The sequence below is a fragment of the Pipistrellus kuhlii genome, unplaced genomic scaffold (assembly GCF_014108245.1).
Source record: "Pipistrellus kuhlii isolate mPipKuh1 unplaced genomic scaffold, mPipKuh1.p scaffold_m20_p_6, whole genome shotgun sequence".
In the NCBI taxonomy this organism is placed as follows: Eukaryota; Metazoa; Chordata; class Mammalia; order Chiroptera; family Vespertilionidae; genus Pipistrellus; species Pipistrellus kuhlii.
Genome location: NW_023425562.1, coordinates 40,867,155 through 40,887,560, shown reverse-complemented (window position 1 = coordinate 40,887,560; position 20,406 = coordinate 40,867,155).

Sequence of the window (20,406 nt, the reverse complement as noted above, 5' to 3'; positions counted from 1 at the left end):
GCTTCTTCACCATAAACAGCACATAACTTTTTATGAGCTTGCAATGCGTTTTTCCCTTGTGGAAATAAAAAAGCAAAATATGACGAAAATGTTCCTTTTGATTTTCCATTTTTCAACGTACGCCAAACGAAAACTACAAAACAGATCAAAAAACTTTTTTCACTGATTAACAGCTGAATAGCCAACTACCAAATAACAAAATGTGTTTTACATTTGTACTACGTCTGCAAACCTAAAAATTCAACTGAAGCCATATGTGTGTGAACCCGCAATTACTTAGCTGCCGACCCAATACATAACAGACTCATAAATATTTATTACCAGATATACCCCAAACTGCTCTTTTGATGATCTTATTGGATTAAACAGACTTTTGATTTAGAAGTGAACAATCAATACACAGCAAATGCGTAGTTGTTAATTATATAGCACCCGAACTAATCATCACAGGTGTGATGGGATAAGTAACAACCACCTAAAGATGTTGAGTATGTTAGCAAAGAAACTTTGCAAATATGATAAAGTTAAGTATCTTAAGATGTGGAGTGCCGAAACCGATTTGGCTCAGCGGTAGAGCGTCGGTCTGCGGAAAGGTCCCAGATTCGATTCCGGCCAAGGGCATGTACATTGGTTGTGGGCACATCCCCGGTATGGGGTGTGCAGGAGGCAGCTGGTCGATGTTTCTCTCTCATAGATGTTTCTGGCTCTCTATCTCTCTCCCTTCCTCTCTGTAAGAAAATCAATAAAATATATTAAATAAATAAAAAAGTTGTGGAGAATATATCCTGGATTTTCCTGATGGGCCCAGTGAAAGCACAGAGGTCCTTATAAAGGGAGGCAGGAAGTTCAGGGTCAGAAGGAGGAAATAGAATACACAATATTGCCGGCTTTGAATATGGAATTTGGGCTAGGAATTAAGGCCAACTATAATATATAAGCTAGAAGAAAATGAATTCTGCTCTAGAGCCCGAAAAAGGAACAGAGCCCTACAGAATTCTGGACTTTAGACCTAGAATATGAGCCCTTGGAGAAAGGCAAATCAATAAGTACTTTTGAATGCTTGAATAATTTAACCACTTTAGTCTTTATTATAAACATAAAATACACATTTGAAATGGCCAAAGTGGTAAATCTGTGTTCAACTCTGAGAACTGCAATGCACTAAATTGAATTGTTAAAACTCAGAGAGGCAAACTTAATTTTAACAGTAGAATATAAGAATTTAACTCCATAAAGAAAAAGTCCAAGATACCCAAAAGCTAAAGTCAATTCAAAGAGGATTATTTTCCATTAAGAGTTTCTGAGCTATTGAATTGCAACTTCAGAGAGTGGGCATTTATGATAGCAAAAGCAATCACAATGAAGAATGAAGTATATCACTAACTTTCCTCTCTTCTTTTTAACTACACTTTTAATCTTTAGAAATTTTGCAATAAATGAATTTCTTATGAGTTCTTTATAATATAAATAATATGAAAAAGACAAAGTTCAGAAGTAGCTTCCAGCTTTGCTATAAAGGTTTGCTGAGCTCAGAGTTAGGTATTGATTGACTCAATAATGCTAAGGTTAATTTAACCATCATTTCAAGATATCATGACATTGATAAAATCAGTAATCAATGCAATCATAATTAAAAAGGGACACATTTAATATCATATAAGACTGCATTCTAGCAAATGTCTTCAGGCAAAATAGAGCTTAAGTGAACTGAATGATGACTATTAGCTTAAGGCCTAATTGATTAGAGATCATATAAGGAAAATGTTATTTTCTAAAAACTGATTTTTTTCACTGTGATTTTTGATTATTTGAATGATGCAATCATGTATATTTTAAATATGAATTATTATTGTTTTATTTTTTTTTAGTTTGTGTTCTGTCACTTCAGGCTGCTATGACAAGCATACCATGGACTAGGTGACATTTAAGCAATAAACATTTATTGCTCCCAGTTCTGGAGGCTGGGAAGACCAAGATCAAGGTGCCAGCAGAACAGATGCCTGGTGATAATCTGCTTCCTACTTTGCAAATGACTGTCTTCTCATTGTATCCTCACATTGGTAGAAAGTAGAGGGACAGCAAGCAGGATCTTGTCTCTTTTCCTTTTTTTTAGTGTGTTTTTTTAAAGTATATTTTTATTGACTTCAGAGAGGAAGGGAGAGGGAGAGATAGAAACATCAATGATGAGAGAGAATCATTGATCAGCTGCCTCCTGCAAACCCTCTACTGGGGATTGATCCTGCAATCCAGCATGTGCCCATAACCGGAATCAAACCCTAAACCCTTCAGTCCCTATGCCGATGCTTTAGTTACTGAGCCAAACGAAATAGGGCCTCATCTTTCTCCTTAAAAAGGCACTAATCTTGTCCCTAGGGACTCTACCTCCATGACCTAATTATGGCTCAAAATCTATCTCCTAATACCAGCACACTGGGAGTTAGGATATCAACATATAAATTTTGAAGTCTATAGCAGGTTCCATCCTGTAAACAAACACTGAGCAAAGATGTGGGAACAGGATGTATGTTAGGGAGGCAATACTAGAGGCCAGAATGGAGAAGTGCAGACAGTGAGTCAGTAGTAATAGCAGAAAAAAACCAACGACAATAAAGTAGACATTAGAGAGTGGCCACAAGTGTAGCTGTGCAAATTATAAAGCCTCTGTCTCTCAGCTCCAAATCCACCCTTGCACACTACACCTGGACTCAGCAACCCACATTTCTGTTTGCCAGCTTGTGCACTGTTAGGATCTACATATGGGTCTGTCAAAGGGAGAGGAGGGGCCTGGAGGGGAAGGAAAGCACTTCTTCCTTTGTCTTTGTTTCTGGTGGCATCGGATCTGCCTCCTGTTCCTACAGAGCTCCTCTTTAGAGGCTATGGTTTCACCAGGAAGCGGTTCCTTTTGGGAACAACTATTAACTATGTTTTCTCTGCAACTTGCGGAGTCAGCCCAGTTAACCCAGGCACCAGCACCAGAATGTGTCCTTGGAAATCCTGACAACTTTCCACTTCCCGTTCAGCAGCTCTGATCAGCTGATTTACAATGTTCTTCAAACTTTCAAGGCCATCAGAGTTCCTATGGACCACACTATGACAAAGAGCAGAGAAGTTGAAATAGCCTTGCTGTCCTTCTGTAAAAGCACATAATTATTTATTCCACGTTCTGAAGGGATTTAAAAAAGATACATTTGCCATGATAACTTGCTAATCTGATTTAGAAAAGACAGATCTGGCACCAAGGCGGCAATCTGAGCAGCCTCTTGGTTAAGATTACACCTGTCCTCAGTTTTATGTCAAAATCCATTTGGTAATTGTGGTGGTCACAAAATAGATATGACAGGGACTTTGAGGCGGTTGCTATCTGCAGGTCCATTGATATAAGTAAAGAGCTATGCTGTATCATCATGGACAGGGTTTTTTTTTTCTGGCTAGGTTTTTCTCCTGGTACAGCTCTTACTCTACAGGAAAGGATATTAAAGTACCGTATTTTTTGGACCATAAGACACACCGGACCATAAGACGCACCAGTTTTTAGAGAAGGGAAATGAAGAAAAAAAGATTCTGAAACAAATACTGTCCTAAAATGTTTTATGTGCATTAAAACCCAACATCAGAGTCATAAACACATGTAATCAACCCTGTAAAGTAAACAGCAGCATTTAGAACCATTTTAGAGCCGGACAAGCACACAGAGACCACACAGAGCCGGGCAAGTAAAAAAACTTTTTTTTTTAAAGTATATGTGTAGGCTATATTTGGACCATAAGACGCAGGGACTTTTTCCCCCCACTTCTGGGGGGAAAAAAGTGCGTCTTATGGTCCGAAAAATATGGTAAGAGCAATGCCAACTGCTAAGTATATTCATCTCAATTATATACTTTAGGTCTAGGGCAGTGATGCCAGAAGACCCACAGTGACACAGACTGAAGCCAGGACTCTGGTCACACACAAGCTCCATCAGCCTCCACTTTCTGAGCCACCTGGCATTGGGGTCCCTTCCATCTGCATTAACTGCTTTCACAAAGCCTGGCATTCCTTTTCCCTCAGTGTATAGTCAAACTGAGCAATAGGCACAGATAAACTGGAGTAAGATTGGGAAGAGTACTTATTGTTTATACTTTAATGGTGTGTCTGATTTTGTTTGTTTGTTTGTTTTCAGAGGAACCATCCAATCTACAATCAATGGGCCACCAAATTTGGACTGGTTAAGTCTAGAAACTGGGCAAAGAATCACAAGTTTCTTCTGTTTAGTGGCACTTAATTTTTCTGGTTGTGCAGGGTAAGGCAGACTCTATTTGGTTGCTCAGATGCCTGATCTCTAGGAACACCAAGCAAGGTCTATTAGACATGGCCATGAAACTCGGCAGGCCATGTTCTTTGCCACTCCAATTTTGCTGATCATGACAGTAATTATGTCAACTCTGCCCCTGACAGGTAAGTGCCACCACCTGGAGTCTGCTCATTTACAATTCTATCAATCTCACTGACTTTAAGGAGTCAAATTCTCCATTAGCATCTGCTACAATGAAGCCACCACTGAGCTTCTCAAAGGAACAGGGATCACTTTCTATTCTCCCTTACTTGTAATTCCCATATTGCCATAAGAGGACTTGTTCATCATGTTCTTCCTGGGGTGGTAAGCCACTACGCATAGGAAAGGATATAGGAAAGCAACAGATTCTTCCAGCCTTGTGATATACTCTGCCCAGTGCCTTGGTTTGATACCCTCACTTTCCACCCTGAGATCTGTAACCAAGCTAATGCCCATACATATGAGTCAAAACATGCCCATCTATCAGTAAGTAACCGTTTCCTTTCATATCAGGGACTGTATTTCTTAGATGAGACAATGCATAAACCTGATCTGAAATGTGTTGACACCCAATCATGACTCTTTAGGTAAACAATTATTGCCTTGTGAGGCACACTTGTTAGCCTCCAGGCAATGGGGACCCTCATAGTGTAGCAATGGGGAGAAGAGGGGACTCTGGCTTTCCCAGAGTTTTCCCAGGTTCTCAGATTCATTCACCCATCTGTCTCAAGTTCCTCCTCATTTCATTTCAGGGCTCCAACTGTAATGCAGAGACTTTTTGACACTGCACATTTATTTGCCTTGAAGTTCTTCCAAAATCATAATTAAATCCTCTTCTAATCTTCATCACTGTTTGCTTTTCATCTGCAAGAGTTCAATGCCTCCATAAACACTTCCCTGAAGACCTTCGGCTTTCAGAGTGTGCTTTGTATTGATAGTAATTGGCATTAGCCTTATGTTCATGTTTTTCAAAGCTTCTAAGGCAGTTAATGGAAGAGCCAACTCCAAAATCTTAATTACTATTGTCTCCACACCATTCAAGTGCTAGGCACATGTGTCAAACACAAGGCCCGCGGGCCAAATCCGTCCCGCCAGGCCTTGCAATGTGGCCCGCACCGCGCTGTCATCACTGCACTCCGCTGCGTTTCCATCACAATGACAGTTTATGACTGTTCAGTAAACCATTTGGCCCGCGATTTAGGCTGGATTTTAGATTTTGGCCCCTTCTCTGATTGAGTTCGACACCTCTATGCTAGAGCTATCACACAAACCAAAGCTTCCCCCTCCCCTGTACCTATTCTCAACTCAGCACAGAGAAAAGTTACAGGAATTTTGAGGCAACCACCAGAGCTCACATAACCTTTGCTTCCACCAGGAAATTATCTCCACTGGTCCAGCAGCCTCTGAGTGACTCAGGTCAAAAGCTCACCCAAGAAAGCAGGGCCACTTCCATTGTAACTTTCATTTGGAGTTCCAATCAAAAGCAGAGCTTGAAACAAGGACTTAGTTTCAAGTCTACTACTTGGGAGGTACTTTCCAGGGCTGGAGGAGAAATGGGAAGAGTGAGATAGGGAGGGGGAAAGACAATAAAGCATGCATTATTAACCTGACCACTGCTGTGGGAATGGTGCCCATTCCAGTAGGAGATGCTATGAGGATCCATGAGGGATAATGTGCCTCAGCATTTTTCCTCCGATAGGGTAAAAGCAATTTATTCTTTACCCTCCTTCCCATTTAATTGATCTTTGTGTCTGGAGCTTAATTTTCCAAGCGTTTCAGGTTGCCTCTTTGTGCTACTTGGAGGGCTTTCCTTGGCTTTAGGGAAGGGGGGAGAAAGAAAGAAAAAGGAACAAAGCTGCATAAGCTTGTTTGCAGTTGGGCACAGGCATTAGACATCACTGATATCAGATGAGTAGAAGAGAGATATGAAATGTGGCACAAAATTAATAGGTTGTAAAAACATATTGCATGATGAAAACAATGTTTCAGTTTAGTGGACTAGTATATACTTTTCACAATATGACTTTAGAATTAAAGGATCATCTGTTGTTTGATTCAATTATTTGACTATCCCATCATCTTGGAGGAAAAGAATACAATATACTATAGAGGTTCTGATATATTAAGGATAACCGTGTGATTATTACTGTGTGATTCAATTGTCATATGTTATCCTAGACCCATGCTCGGCAAACTGCAGCTCGAGAGCCACATGAGTCTCTTTTGCCTCTTTGGTGTAGCTCTTTCACAAAATACCATGGCCTAGGGCAAGTCTATTTTGAAAAAGTGGCATTAGAAGTTTAAGTCTAAAAATTTTGGGTATCAAAAGAAATTTCAATCATTGTACTGTTGTTATTTGGCTCTGTTGACTAATGAGTTTGCCGACCACTGTCCTAGACTGCAAGTTTAACTAGCACACAGTGTAGTGTCACACTAGTTTCTACAAAGTGCACTTTTAAACTTGATGACATTAGTAGTACCATTATAAATTAACATAATTCAAATATTTTATTTTCATGTGTATTACATTATGTAAAAAATAAATAAATAAATAAATAAGCACTTTTTCCATGAAGCTAAGTTTTTTGTGGGTTTTTTTTGTTTGTTTTTGTTTTTAATAAGGCATATATATATTCCTGTAAAAATTATTGGTGCCTGATTTCTTTTTCATAAAAATGTCACAGGTAAAATTATATGTATTGTAAAGTAATGAACCTGCAAAGTACAATGTAGACACAGAGAAGAAAAAGTGAGGAAAGCATCAAGAGGAGGATTAAGACTTTTGCCTACAGTAAAGAGCCTTAGAAATTGCTCTAATATTTGAAACCATTTTTGACTCCCAAGAAAATTGAGTGTGGTGCTATGAAAGAAAAATGCAATTGGGAAGAGCACAGAAGGAAATGGATAAATCTTTTAGAAAAAAAGCAGATAGGCAATATTTGGAGAGACTTTTGTCTGAAGTCTACAGGAGAAAGAATGTAAGAACTGGAGATTAAGAGATATTCACAGAGCAAAATACCAAGGGAAAGAGATTGACAGCCTACTATTGATGGGTTTCAAATCCTAGAAGAAAAAGAAGCAATGGGTCAAAAATTCATGGAAAAGAACAAAATAGAAATGCCATATAGACTGTACTAAACAACAAATGGGAAATAAAACCAACTTAGGCTTCTCAGAATGAACAAAATAAGGAATCTGTGTTCTAAGTAGGATTACAAATAAATCGCTTTTGGAGAAGTTTTCAGATATATCCACAAAATAAATAAAATGCAGTTGCTCTGAATATTAGTATGAGGAAAGTATTTACTCAATGACGTTAGAAGAAATTACCTGATCAAAAGACAGATCAAGAACAGACATAAACAGAGGCAGGACCTATACACCAAAGAACCTAAAAACTAAAAAACAAATGAGTCTAAAGAGAGATGTGCTTTTCTAGGATGGAAACTTCTGATATTATAACAATAAAAATTTTCTTTGAATGAATCCATAATTAAGTGCACTTCAGTATAATTTTTATTTTGAAAGGATACCTATAATGCTTACACCTCAAAATGTATTAAAATGGCTGAGAAAAGTCTTGAAAACAAATGAGCAATAAGATAAAACTTGCTCTGCTATAAAAATTATAATTTTAAAAAATTGGTAGGTTAAGGGACACACTCAGATTAATGAATAATCCAAAAATAGGCTCAAATCCATATAAAATTACCTGATGAAGAAATTTTCAATGTGATGAAAAAAATATAATCACAAAAGGATGTGATTGAAGTAATAAAAGATTTGGTATAAGAATTCATATGTATTTGGTTAGATTATGATGTTTGGAAAATGCCCACTTTTGTTCCTGGGCCTATAACAAATGTTCTCCCTTTTTCTTAACAGATTAGGCACTAAATTTCTTGAAGTCTATAAATCTCATTGTAAGTAAGGCGATGCAACATTGCTAAAGTAAAATAGTTTGACGTTAATTTGAAATGCTAGGTTGAATTTAAGAGTGTGATTGATTTTTATGACAAATTTAAATAATTGCCAGCTATGGTTTTCTTCAATGCCTAGTTGCTAAATGCCTGGATGCTATTGATATCTTAATATTCAACCCAATTTTTAAAATCCCTCTCACTATCTTACGTGGGCAGACAGTTATATACAGTGTGCAATGAGCAAGCTGAAACATTAAGTTTCCACATGGTAAAGGCCTACATCGAAAGAAGTTAAAAGAGCCCACTTTTAGTCCTATAAGTGGAAGCAAAAATCTAGGCTTTAAGCAGGAAAAATTATCTACTATCTCAGTAGACTGTGTGGTTAGCCTACCATGAACTGTAACTCAAGAAAAGGCTACAGGGATTTCAGATCACAGCTCAGAGGTATAAAGTTGTCAGTCCCATAAGTAAAACAAAAAGAACCTGGGCAAGCTGAAAATCAATGACTTTTGTTGGACCCACCAGAGAATTGAGTTTGTAGGACAAACTACCATTAGGAATCTGGAAAGATAGTAAAAATTAGAAAGACAGGGATGAAATATATATAAGTGCAATGGAAGCCCACTGGAGTAATAAACTGGTAATGATATTTAAGTGTAATTTTAATTAATTGATTGAGGTCAACTATGAACTAGCATGAGAGTGAGAAACTCCTGTGACCACAGTCACAGGGGGGAACTCAACACATTTATAGCTTTCCCTCTGGGAACCACAATGGGTTTTCACAGTGAAGAGCCCCAAAAGAAGTCATCTTGACCATGGCAGGTAGAAGAAAAGAATAATTCTTCTGAAACATCCCTGGAGAGCTGTCTATAAAAGATGCCTCCTCCAAGGAAGAAAGATTTTCCAGAGCCTTATCTCAGAGCTGAGGGAAAGGGCATTTCTCTTATTCCAGCTCCTTCTAACATTCTTGGGGCTAAGAGGAGAGCTACTTAGAAAAAATCAGTTGTGAAGGGCACAGACCAGAGATACAGGTCCATCAAGTAATGCCCCCTGATACCTTGTTCACCCTGGAAGCCTGACACAGGGGACTCAGTCTGAGGAGTAGGACCTACGACAGCCAAAGGGAGGGGGTAAAAACAAAAACAGTAGATATTAGACAGCTCTGGCATCCAAAGATACAGCTATCACTAAATGAAAGACTATTCCCAGCCAGACCAACACAAATCTTCACCCCAGAGACTTATTTCCTCAGCCTAGAGCAACATCAACAACAAGAACAAAATTATAGGACACACCAAAAGCTAGCAAAAACAGTGTGAAGAGACAAAGCAAGTATAAAAAATCACACTTTGAAATGGCAAAGAGGTTGAAAATACCAGACAGTGGGTGGGAGCAGGGTGGAGGGAGTCAGTGGGAGGAAAAAGGAGACATCTATAATACTTTCAACAATAAAGACAAAAAAATAAAATAAGTATATAAAATAAAATAACTATGAACAAATGTTCAGGGTGCATTGGAAAAAACAGACCAGCTGCAAGAACAATCAGGTAAGCTAAGTAGAGAAATGGAAACTCTAAGAACAAAACAAAATATTAGTAATTTGAATCTAGCAATATATAAGAAGGATAATACATTTGAATGTCTAAAATCTAGTCCTAGCTTGTTTGGCTCATTGGGTAGAGCATCAGCCTGCTGACCTAAGGGTCCCAGGTTCTATTCAGGTCAAGGGCCCATAGGTTGTGGGCTAATCCCCAGTATGAATAATGCAGGAGGCAGCCAATCAATGAGTCTCTCTCATAATTGATGTTTCATTCTCTCTCTTTTCCCTTCTTCTCTGAAATCTATATAAATAAAATAAATAAGTAAAATCTAATATTCTGATAATCCCAAGTGCTGGCAGCACACTTGGATTATCCACTCATCTCAAATGTACTTTTATGTATGGTGTCAATTAGGGGTCAAGATACATTTGAAAAATATATCCATCATCAATTATTGAAATTATCATATTTCCCTAATGTACTAGGGTTACCTTTGTCATAATTCACATAATGGAGCAAGTGTCTTTTTAGATTCTCTCTTCGTTTCTATTGATCACTTAATCTCTCTTGTGCCAAATCTGCTTAATAGATATTAATATTGATAGGGCCTAAGAACATAGTATAAATGTTCCAGCTTTTTTCTTCATTGTCATGGCTACTTTTAGATGAGATTTTCCATAAGTATTTTGGATTTGTTTTTTATTTATAGCTCTCCTCCCACAAAGAACTCAGGATTTTGATTGAGATTATTTTGAACCTATTGATTAATTTGTGGAGAATTTGCATCTTTAAAATCATATTCCAATCTCTGGATGTATTTTTTCTTCCATTCAGTTAGGTCTTTATTTTCCTTCACTAATGTTGTCAATGTTCAGGTTTTGGTCATCTTTTGTTAGATTTATGTCTGTGTTCCATATCTACAAATTCTATTTTAAGTACAATATTTTTATATTCTGTATTTTATTTCTTTGCAGCTGATATAAATAAAATATGATTAAATTGTGTATGTTGACCTGGTATTCAAAAAGACTGATAAATTTATTAATTTTTCTATAAGTTCATCCAGAGACACTTTTGAATTTTCCATGGAGACATGGCATAAGTGAGTAATGGAAGTTTTGTTTCTTTTCCAATTTTTATTATCCCTTTCATTTTCTGCCAATTGTACTTGCCAGAGCCTCTGGTACAATAATCAGCCTCTGGTGAGAGTGATCATCCTTGTTCTATTCTATTACTATCAAATCATAGTAAAATAAATGTTTACAAATGAAAAAAATTTCATTTTTAAATGTGCTGAAAATAGAGACAAAATCTCTTAAAAGAAAAAAAAGACAGTTTATGTTTTTAAACATTCATAACTGGTATTTGTTTATTAACTCATTTACTTAAAACAATCTTATATGCATATGAAATAATTATAGCTGATATAAAATTAAGTTTATTACTAAAACACTAGATTGATATGTATCACATTTCAGACAATACAACAATGTCAAGAAATAAGTAATGCCAAGAAATAAAACATATCCGTCCCTTCTCAAGTTGTCTACTTTCAATTTATTGACTTTACCAATTGGTTTCTAACTATCAACAAGCACAATAATGCTTAGTTATAACACAAACAGCAGTATGTCATCTATATCCAATACAAGAGAGACATTGTGAAGAATAAATCCCAGAGCTTTGCAGGAATGGAAAATAAAAGATAAAAAAGCTCGATGAATAATTCCACTCTACTTAACTGAGAAAATGATTCAACATCTACAAACAGAAAAAATATATATCAATCTCTCTACAAAACACAATTCTCCAAATTATTTCACTTGTGAAGAATAAACTTAGCAATCAAAGCACAATATATAGAAGAAAAATTGCATTGTTTAGAGAGTATATTAGCTACTCTGACTTCTAGAAAAGTAAAACAAAGATGATACACTGAAAAGCAATTCAGATGTAATTTGCTACTGGCTTCAGCTTTTATACTTCATCTCTACATAGTCAAATTCAGAAATTCACGCTTTCTCCCTCCCCCACCACAAACACGCACAAAGAATTGGCTTAGTTTTTAAAAACACTTTTTGTTCTCTGAAACATTTTGTATGCCACACTACAAAGGTTTCAAAACACAAGTACAAAGATATTCTCCTAATTTATTCCACTATTATTAAATTGAAATTTGCTGAAGAACTGCAGACAGGGAAAGAATAGAAATGGATTCCTCACAAAATGGAGTCTGACCACTTGATACTAAATTGTCAGATATGTCAGAGTTCACTCAATATAAAATCACAAAGTGTGTTATATACTGTATGTATTCTGATGCATTCTTTCTCTACATTGTATTTGGTTTCTATTCTGCCATTAAAAAGTATGACAAAGTTAGTGATTGATTCAACACCAATCTATTATCTCACAGTTCTGTAGGTCAAAAAGTCCAATTCAGTTCTTAATAAGTTATAGTCATTGCACAGGCAGACCTGCATTCTTTTCTGGAGGCTCTGGGGAGATCCATTTCCAGGCTCATTTAGAATGTAGGCAGAACTCAGTTATTTGTGGTTGTAGGACTGAGGTCCCCATTTCCTTGCTGACTATCAGCTGTAGATCAATCTAAACTCCACTCCCATCTCCAAACCAAGCAGCCATGGGGGTTGAGTACCTCTTATACTCAGCTCTCTCCAGTCTCTTCTTCTATCCAACCCCTCTGACCCACGCTTCTACCTTCCAGTCCCACTTTTAGAGATTTATGTGGTTACCCCGATAATCCAGGATAATCTCTCCATTTTAAAACAATCTTCATCGCATTTGCAAACACCCTTTTGCCATGTAATGTAACATATTTTACAAGTTTGGAGATTAACATCTTTAAGGGATGTTTTTCTGCCTCCCACACACCCATCTAGATTTTCTGTAATTTTATTAGATGTTCATTCCCTTCCTGTTTCAGAAGGCTAATATATAGTGTTAATTTCTCTTTTAAGATACTGAGAAATACCATCCTGCTACAGTAACAAAGAGATAACATACAGATCACCTAAATCCTCCCGCAAATGTTCAGACACTGAGTTTCCAGGTAGAGGAGAACAAGTTTGAAGCATGCCTTTCTTGTTGCAGAATTATATATGGACAAATTAAATAGTGGGATATCTCTATAATATCATGACACATGATTGCCTGAATATGACTTTGCACTACTAAAACAGATTTGAAATGAGGGGTTTGAAGAAGAAAGAAAATATGATAGATTTCAGTTATTTACAATGCATGGTTTTAAACCATCCACAGATACATTATTTGAGTAATGTATAAAAATGCAAAATTCTGGCTTCATCCAAAGCCTTAGAATCAGAATTTCTGAGAATGGTCAAGAGATTTTTATTTTAGGAAGCACCTTATGGGTTCCTTATGTATTAAACTTTGCAACCTTACATGTGAAGGTTTACTCAATTCAGCCACAGGAATAGCATATGGAATGTAGGCAGATTTGTCCCAGATCATTTACTAAATAAGTACTATCTTGTTAACTGTAAAAATGTAAATGACTAGATATACAATTAGGCTTTTGGCTTAAAAATAATGCTAGTTACAGAAAACTTAGCATATAGAAGATCCTTGACAAATGTTCATTCTTTTCTGCTATTGTAATGGGGCTATGTGAGCTAAAATGAAAACAATAACCAGAAAAAGCATAGCAAATAGGTCCTGAGGAACAAGTCCTTCAACATTACACACATAGTTATGAATGCAGGGAACAATAACACAGAATTTCAGGACCAGTAATAAGTGGGAAGTGAAAACAAGTAAAAAAAAGTCTCAACTAGTTAAACAATAAAGGGAGATGTAAGAACAAAGCAAAATCAGGCAAAATGACTTAAAAGATTATATATGGGTTTTGATAAATGGTGACTATTATGTTATCACAAGAAAAAAATATATACTCAAGATATGTAACTGTTAAGCCGATTAAAAGTGCTAAGGCAAATACAGTTTACTCGCGCTTTACATTAGAAAAAGAATCATGCTATGAATAATTGGTAAATGCACTTGCCCAAAAGCCATTGCGCTGAGCTCTGAGTATACCCTGTTTCCCCGAAAATAAGACAGTGTCTTATATTAATGTTTGCTCCCAAAGATGCGCTAGATCTTATTTTCAGGGGATGTCTTATTTTTCCATGCGCTAGGTCTTATTTTCGGAGGATGTCTTATTTTCGGGGAAACACGGTAAAAGTAGGGGTCTTGTGTATGAGAAAGCTTTAGGCCCTAACCAATTTGTCTCAGTGGATAGAGCGTCAGCCTGCGGACTGAAGGGTCCCAGGTTCAATTCCGGTCAAGGGCATGTACCTTGGTTGCGAGCACATCCGCAGTAGTCAGCTGATTGATGTTTCTCATCAATGTTTCTAACTCTCCTTCCCCCTTCCTCTCTGTAAAAAATCAATAAAACATTTTTTTAGAAAAGATTTGGGATTCCTGACAGCTTTACTTTACCATTAGGATGTGAGTGATGGAAATGAGGAAAATGTCAATAAGTCTGACTAGATAGTATTTGTCTCAGAATAACAATAATATACTGTATAGCTCTACAGGGCTGAAATCATTCTGTTTAAAATACGTGGGGGGGGGGGAATCTTTAGAGAAGACATGTGTTTTGACAAATTCCTATTTAATGGCCTTGTCCATGGATAACCAAGTATGCTCTCCTTGCTAAACACTCTCCTGTGAAGACCACAGAAGAATGAGTATCACTGATACCTAAGCAGCAGCAGCATTTCACCTGGTGTCCACCTGGGAGACACAGGACCACCCAGAGGGATCCTAAGCTCTCTCACAGAAGACACTCCCACCAAAAATGGTCTCCAATAAGAAATCCACCGCACAGTGTATCTAGAATGGCTCTCAGGGTTCTGAAAAGGTCCCAACTTTCAACCTCATTATGGGAAATGGGACACCATGGTTTAGTCTTTGCCTCCCCTTCCCACAACCACTTTGACTCCTAGGTGGAGATTTCTTACCACTACCTTCACACAGGTTTAACTCCACTGAGGTGGAAACTGTAACACATGCAATTGGGCTCTTCTTGGTCACATTTAACTGGTTTGTAAGGAAATGTTTAGGCCAAGAAAACAGAAAAATTAACTGAGTAAAATGTGCACTGGGAGAGGAGAGAGACTTATGTGACAGTGAAGCTGTGGGACAGACAGACAGACAACAGGTCAAAACAGAGGATAGAAGTTGTAATTTACAGCAAGACAAACATCCTATAGAACACATGGCTTTGGCTTTTATGTTGTCTCCACCTGTAATAGCTCAAGCAGCAGGTCAGAAATGACAATGAAACAATATTGGGGAAATAACATACTGAAGTAGCCTGAAACAGATTATAATTGAAAAAGTGGTAGTAATTCTATGTATTTTATTTGTATTTTAATCCACTGATATATCAATTTCTTGAATACATGTTTTTATTTGACTTTTTTTAGAATTTGTTTCTTTAGTTGGAGATCTGAGTCAGCACTGTCATCCTTTCTGGTTTAATAATGAAAAAGGTTAAGGTATGAATGGTTGTAATTTGAATTATATCAGTTCATATAGATAAAGTTTTATTTTAATTACCTCACAAATATTAAAATTACATTTCTGATATCTAATCTTCATAAGTAGCTATAAAATTTGACTACAAATTAAGTTAACAAAAAGACCAAAAAGACGATCTTAATCATTCTAAAGGGCAAAGTGTTTTTCTCTGGATTTATTCTCTGCACAGGGAAGTAAAACATTAAATTGATTAATGAACAAAATTAGAAAATAAACCAACTTTCAATTTTTTTTAAATAAAGTGAATAATGAAGATTAAACACTAGACAGGACCAGCTATAAGATAGGGCAAATCTATGCTTAGAAGGCAATATAGAATTTTAAGCAATCACACCAGAAAATAAATAATTATTTGAATAAATTTAGAATTTCAAAAACAAAACAAGACCAACCAAATCCAAGGATAATTGAAACAAGAAACTTTTTTTTTTTTTTTAAAGGGGGAAAGTTCACTAGATCATTACATCCTTGGAATGTTTTTTAAAAAATATATACATTATAATCTTTTTGTCATAGCTATTTTAGAATTTTGCAATTAAATATTTTAAGAAAATATAAGATTAGCCCTAATCAGTTTGGCTCAGTGACTAGAGCATCGGCCGGTAGACTAAGGGTTCCAGGTTTGATTCCGGTCAAGGGCAGTACCTTGGTTGCAGGCACATCCCCCATGAGCAGTGTGCAGGAGGCAGCTGATCGATGTGATGATGTTTCTCTCTCATTGAAGTTTCTAACTATATATCACTCTCTCTTCCTCTCTGTAAAAAAAAAAAAAAAAAAAAAAAAAAAAAAAAAAAATCAATAAAAATATTTTAAAAAAGAAAACACAAGATTAATACAAAAATATTCCTACCACTTTCTTTGCTAAATGAATGTTTAACTTTCTTTATTAAAATGTTATAATATTTGTTTTGACTAAGATTTGTCTTTTAAATGAATAAGCTTTGAAGTTTTATCTAAATTAAAAACAGTTGCTCAACATTCAAGTGAGAGAACTACCTCTGGTTAACTGGTGCTTCAGACTGCCCCTGGATTGGTTCTCACTCTGGTAATGTCTCACTCACCATTGTTATTTTCCATGACCAGCTTCCACGTTAGGCAACAGAAAACTGATGCTGTGAGTCCAATCCAATTTGATCATTAGTGTATATCATTGTAGGATGGAAAATTTTTAACCTCCCTTAAGTAAAAACAAAACAAAACAAAAAAATATATAACAACTGTTTCACTCTTTCAGTTAAAGATAATCTGTCCATCTTATTTCTTTTCCTTTATTCAAAGATAATCATCAGTTATTATAGTTAGTGCACTATGCTGGGTATCCTATATAATAAAGACCCAATATGCTAATTAGACTGAACAGCAAAACAACCCTCTGGATGACCTTCTGGAAGAAGCTGGAGATGTGAGGGCCAAGACCCTTGCACAAATTTTGTACATCGGGCCTCTAGTAGTGAATAAAAGATCTGATTCTTATAACATTTACAGTCATGGAGTACATTACCTATTACATAATTTGTACTATTCACAGAGGCACTTCACAGTAATTCACTTTAATAGAGGACTGAATCCAAATAGCTGCAATACTAATCTGATTCATCACAGAACAGACTGTTAGTTGGTTGAATCTTTGATTTCACTCTTCTCCCTCCTTCGACACCCTTATTAAAGCATGAGTAGCTAAAAAACTTGAATTTATTCTTTTCTTCCATTCTCTTATTTCACAAAGTCAATCCAACAATAAGTCTTTCCAATTCTATCTCTAAAACACATGTTAGTGTTATTTTACAGCCATTGGCAAAATTATTATCCAACTCATCAAATTCTTTCTACTGGAGTTTTCCTATTTCTACTTAAAATTCTCTTAACATAAAACAGCCAGTTAGCCAGGGCAGTGTAGCTCAGTGGTTGAGTGTTCATCATGAACCAAGAGATGACCAGTTCGATTCCATTAGGGCACATGTCTGGGTTGCAGGCCCAGTCTCCAGTAGGGGGCATGCAGGAGGCAGCCAATCAATGATATTTCTCTCTCATTGAGGTTCCTTTCTCTCTATACCTCTCCCTTCCTCTCCCTAAAAACCAATGAAAAGGTACCTTTATAAAAAACACAAAACCAGCCACAGACATATATATGAAATACATATCAGGTCAAGCCAATTCTAGATCTAAAATCTCCCAGTTGCAATTAAAGAATGAATGCAAAATGTTAATCCTAGTGCATGGAGATCTTCATGAGTCAGCTCTGCCCAACCTTCCAGATTCACATTGCCTGCCTCTGGCTCATTCTGCAGCAGCCAATGCCTTTTGTTTTAACCCCCTGGGATGTTTATGGGATTTTTTTTTTCTCTGCTAGGAAATTTCTTATCCTACTACCCCGGATTTTTGTTTTTTCTTATTTGTTTCTTTTCATGCTTAAGATTTCAGCACAAAACCTCATAGGTGTTTATGACCTGGGGTCAGAGAAAATCATCATAGGCTATGTTTACCTTGAAGAACAAAAAGAAATTGGAGAAAGTATAATGAAAGGATAATTCAGTTCTGTTTCAAAAAGAGACTCCCAAGAACAAAGCCCTATTAAAAAGAGTAAGCATAGCATGGGCATGGCCACAGTAAGATACAGATATGATTGTGAATTTAAAGCTGGCCAGTAGCCAGGTAATTGGTTGTGTGAACAATATTTAACTCATAATTTTATGTGTTGGAAATTGGAAGTTGGATTGGGAGAAGTTGTTCTGGTCTGTGTTAGGAATGGCTGACTTCTGCTTGGTTTGGGTATGTGTCTATCATCAGGTTTCTGTCACCTACGGCTGGTTGGCCTCCTCTAGGTCATGTAACTATCAATACTTTTCTTTGTGAAATCTAATTTAACAGTAGGAGTGGCTGGGGTTGGTCAGAGTGGCTCAGCAAGGAAACAAGTGAAGCATAGGCTTGGAACTGGCATGATATCACTTCTGATGAATTTTATCTGCCAACGGAAGTCACAAGGCCCATCAGAGTCAGTGGGTAAGAAATCAAACTCCATTCACTGATGGAAAGAACTGTAGTCACCTGGTAACAAGGTAAGGGTATAATATAAGGAAGGGAATAACTAGGGCCATTTTCAAATCTGTAACTGGATTCAAAATCAGAAGGGAAAAAATATAATGAAATAGAAATAGGGTGTTGTTTACCAAGCCCTCACCTACTCTAATATCTATGTGTCTTGGTTAGAACTTTTCTAGTTCTAAGACACATGTGTCAAACACAAGGCCCGCGGGCCAAATCCGTCCCGCCAGGCCTTGCAATGTGGCCCGCACCGCGCTGTCATCACTGCACTCCGCTGCGTTTCCATCACAATGACAGTTTATGACTGTTCAGTAAACCATTCGGCCCGCGATTTAGGCTGGATTTTAGATTTTGGCCCCTTCTCTGATTGAGTTCGACACCCCTATTCTAAGATATTTGAATTGACTAATATAAGTTAAAGTGAGAAGTGCCTTTAAATAGTATCTCAAAGATTCCAGAGACAAGATGTAACTGTTCTTATTCTGGTTTATTTTGTGAAGTTTCATAGAAATAAGTATAGTGATTTCAATAAGTACTCAACTTTGTCCTCGTTAGTACATTTTCATACGTATTACATGCTGATAGCAGTATAATTTTTAAAACATATCCTCCCTCCTTGACTTCATGGATTTTAGGCCTCAGTTTGTAAGTATAACAGCCACAGGTATTTAAAGAAAACATTGTCTGAAAGAGCAGCCAACTCTTACATTACTTAACTCATAAACTTTTATTTCAGTTCAACTGTTTCCTGAAGCATGAGTTCAACTAAAATTAGTGAATACTACATACAGTTCCTCAGTGCTTTTGTGTATACATGGACAATTTTTCTTCTTTTGACTTGGATGATATCCTCGCTATGTAAAGAATTTTAAACATATCCATTTGCCTTTAAAACTCTGAAAAGATTTTCATTACCTTCTGGCATCTGGAGTTATGCGAACTCTGGGTCCAGTCTCACTTTTACACTAGCTCTAGGGACTGTCTTTGTTCTGCCCAACTAACTTTTAAGATACAGAATTATTTTTTTCTAGAAGTTGAGGTGTGTTTTTTTTTTGTTTTGTTTTTTTTAAATATTAGTAACTCAATCCATTGGGAAAGTGAACAATATACCGTATTTTCCGGCGTATAAGACGACCGACCTAATTTTACAGTTAAAACATAGGTTTAGGCCTATATTCGCTGTATAAGACTACACCCCACTTCCAGGGCAACACCAGTTCTTTTTTTAATAGACCACCTCTGACTCTGGCCAATCTGAGCAGGCTTTTTTTACGTTTCAAAAGTCATCTTATACACAGGAAAATACAATAGCTGTGGGCGTCATCTTAAATTTATGACTAATTTTCACTGCATTTTCTTCCATTGGAATAGTTGTTACACAGAATGCTTATTGAATCTATGTTTAATTTTTTATCACTTTTATTTATTTTATTCCAGTGTGTTCCACACATGCATTTACTCACTTTTCATGCTTTTTTCTTACATATTGTTTCATTTTTCCAAAAACACAGATCTTATATATTGCTTTTTAGAAATCGTTTTATATTTCCAAAATGATTTTACTTGTTCTATTCTCATGTCATCCCTTTCATGCCTTGTAGTTTTAGATCATTTTCTTATAAAGTTTTATGTGAAAAGAAATTCTTTTTCTTGCACTTTGTTTTTTAAATTCCAACTCTGACCCCTACTCATTTTTTTTCCTACCGCCCATGGTTTGGTTAATAAAAAAATATTTAACAACCATTAGCATATTCTTTTTCTACACACATTACAGAAACAAGAGTCCAATAATTTATTTCTACAGGTTCTTAAAACTACTGAAATTTCCCAGGAGCTTTCTGCTTCTTAGCACTGTCTACAAATTAATCTCCTTAAACCTACCTTTAAAATAACCTAAGTTAATGCACTTTTCATATCTTTAATGTCTCTAGACGATCCATTCACACATTCCTATATGAATAAATGATGTCTGTTCCATTCTAAGCAATAGCCATAT